Source organism: Staurois parvus, unplaced genomic scaffold (genome assembly GCF_062004578.1).
Source record: "Staurois parvus isolate SC_StPar_1 unplaced genomic scaffold, SC_StPar_1.0 ptg001680l, whole genome shotgun sequence".
Classification (NCBI taxonomy): Eukaryota; Metazoa; Chordata; class Amphibia; order Anura; family Ranidae; genus Staurois; species Staurois parvus.
The window spans coordinates 5,014-8,216 of NW_028319476.1; the positions used below are offsets into that span (position 1 = coordinate 5,014).

At 42.2% G+C, this 3,203-nt stretch overlaps 1 long non-coding RNA gene across 1 annotated transcript; it reads left to right on the forward strand.

Moving 5' to 3' along the window:
- Nucleotides 1–452: 452 nt before the first annotated feature.
- Nucleotides 453–2,565, forward strand: LOC149434770 (uncharacterized). The gene is made up of 2 exons (XR_016308622.1): nt 453–1,604; nt 2,193–2,565. It is a non-coding gene; the product is annotated as an uncharacterized LOC149434770 (long non-coding RNA).
- Nucleotides 2,566–3,203: the final 638 nt, after the last annotated feature.

The window sequence follows — 3,203 nt, forward strand, 5'->3', positions numbered from 1 at the left end:
GTGTTCTCCGGTGACCCAGAATCAGCAGAGCCACGTCAGACTCTGGAAGGATCTCGACAATATCACAGCCTCTCTCTACGCAGCTGAGAGCCTGAGCAAGCTGTTCCTGCCCCCTCTCCAGCCCTGTACTCTAGTGAGCGCTGGAGGGGCAGAGCAGAGGGCAGCGACTGACAGTCACTGCTCTCTGCTCAGAGCGGACTGAGAACTGAGCAATCAGTGGTCATGTGATCACTCAGTTTTCGGGTTTCGAGCCAGCAGAGGACAGCTGCAACATTAGACCGATGCGGCAGCAGGGAGGTGAATATGTACAGTATGCTTGTTTTTTGTCTATTCCCACACTTCTTTTTTCGCACCACAAAATTATTCTTAGTTCTATTCTGTCTACATGTTGCAGCAATAGGAGGAGGGGAGAGGTGAAGATAACGGGTGGTGCTCAGAGGCAGGGAGCAGAGACAAGGGGTGACGCGGGAGGGAGGGGTGTTGTTAGTACCTGCACCTATTCTCTGAGACTAAAAAAGTCCTGAATATACTACATACTAACAAGTGAGGGACAACATCCATGTTTGCTGTAAACCACTTTTGTATTTGTTCTTTCCTCCAGGCCAGTCTTTTTATCCTTTGACAATCCATTAAAAACAATGTTATCAGCTGATATTGTATCCCCCAAATGGTTGGTAACTCAGATTAGGGATATAGTGATTAGAAGCCCATTGCAAAGCATATTGTCTGTTTTTGATGGCCCACTAGACACTAACCTGTAGCTTCTGATTGAGCTAGCTCTGAGGAAGAAGGGATCTTCCTTCGAAACGCGTCAGTTTCATCCTGAGAATCTCCCCTCTAGATGGGACCCGCACGTGTCTGCTATCCCAGTGTACTGATGTTGGATTTTATATGTTTTTTTATATTGCTGCTTTTGTGAGTATGCATCTCAATTTAATAAATTCACCTTTTACTCACTGAGGTAATGCGCAAGGTTGGTGCGCTTTTGTTTTTGTTCTTTGTTACAGCTGTCATTGGGCTTCGCCAGCCTTGAGCTAGAGCTGCACAACCTTTGATCGTCCACTGGATAAACTTTCTGATCTGGGTCTCTGAGCGCAGGAGGTTTTGTTTCTGTTTCCACTGACCTTCCCTTCTGCGATGGATGAGGGTAATGCATGTGTAGCAAACTCTTGTGGGTAGGTTGCTAGGTAAATTTAGTTTTTGGCTCCATTGTATTGAATGGAGCAGTGATTGATTGTGTAGATCTGCTTGGGGTTTTTCTGAGCTGAGAGTTGGATTCCAGAGCATAGGGCTAGGAGATTCAAATGATCAGTTGAATATTTATCATGCCCTAGCCAATCCCTGGCAAGAGACATTCAAAAGGTGTCTGGGGAGGTGATAAAAGTGCAGCAGGCCTAAAGAGTGTTTTCTTTCCCTCCATGGAAGGTTCCAGGTTCTCCTGGGGCTGTTGCCCCTGAAGGTAGCGCCTCTAAGACAAGAAATTGTCATCACACTGTACTATTTGAGAGAACCTGAGCAGATTCTCAGTGGCTGCTTCGGGGATGAGCGCTACCATGTAGCAATCAGACAAACTGCAATCAAAATTCAGTGTATGTAGTGTACAGGTAAGACTCTTGTCTAATGGCCAAGATATAGTTGTACTTTAGTGTCTCATTGGTTGTCCAAGGCACATTTGCTCATACACCATATAAGATGCCTATTGCTTGATATGCTACTTTTAGCATCCAATACGTTACTGTATATTGCAGCATAAAAAATTCTAGTCCCAAGAATGTTGACCATAGATTTAAGATGTTGGGCTGCTATTACTCCACTTATTTTGATCTTTAAATAAAATGTTTGGAACTGTGCTGCAACCACAGTAGGTGAGAGTTGGAAACCCTCCTGTTGGTTTTGCATGCCAACATTTCACTTGAAGTGTTTCTGTGATTGGGACACCTTCATAGATTTAAGATGCCTATAGACCTGAGAGGGCCATGGAACCAACAGGCACCATCCAAATGCTTCTCCGCAGCTCGGTCTCCTGGCATGAGCTAAAATGTTTTTGCACTGTATATTTGTATAGAGTGAGAACAAGTGAGGAATGACTAGGTGCTTCTATTTCTGCTTGTCTCTTCAGAGAACAGTAATGAATTTAACAGTTTTTCTTAAAGATGGTCTCTTCTCTTCTAACTTTCATATTGTGACTATAGGAAACCTTACACCAAGACGAGGGAAGAAGAAGAACTAAATGACTTCGCTATGCGACTACGTCTTATACAAGATGCTCTCTGGCTCATGTGACAATGACAGACATATACCAAGGTCATCCATCATGTCATCAACACCAGACTAACATTACTCTGACCTCTGCATTCTGTTGCCCCTTCTGTAGCCAGTCTTGTGACATGTTTTACTTATTAGTGATTAGTTGTACAGTTTGACAATCCTACATACTGGCAAACCTCCCGTGAGCATGCCTGGCTTCCCTGATTGCTGACTGTAGTCCAGCTAAGACTGGCAGTCATCCACAAATGCATGGACTGTACAAAAAGTTGCAAAAATAAAACATGTAAATGTCCATAATTTGAATTTGTCACGTTTTATTGAAATGCCAATATGCAGTCCTAAACAGTAAAGCTGGCTATACATGTGTAGATTTCCATACAAGAACATTTGTAATAAAAGTCGTACGAAAATTCTTTGAACAATTGAAGAATGGATGAATGTTGTTCAAAAACTGTCTTTTGCTATTAACATTTGATTTTAAAATGAATTTAATTTCTAGAAGATAACCACATACACTGACCGAAAATTAGTTTGATCGAGAAAAGTTTTCCTTCCTGCCCCTTTGAATTTTCCTGTCAACGAAAATCGATTTGACCCCACTAACGATTAGAACATCAAATGAATATTCTTGAAACGAAAATTCTTGAGTGAAGATCTATATGTGTATGGCCAGCTTTAGTGAATTAGTTACAAGATAAGTAAAAGTGTTTTGTGATCTACTAATTCTATGCATGAAACACAACTGTGCTAAAATTCGGAAGTTCACTTAGTTGACCTTAACGTGGTTCTAAAGGCTCAAGGTTTTTAACCTTCATGCATTCTATGCATGAAGGTAAAAAACCTTCTGTGTGCAGCATCCCCCCTAATACTTACCTAAGCCCTCCCTAATACTCACCTAAGCCCCCTCTTGATCCAGCGATGTGCACTATAGTTTC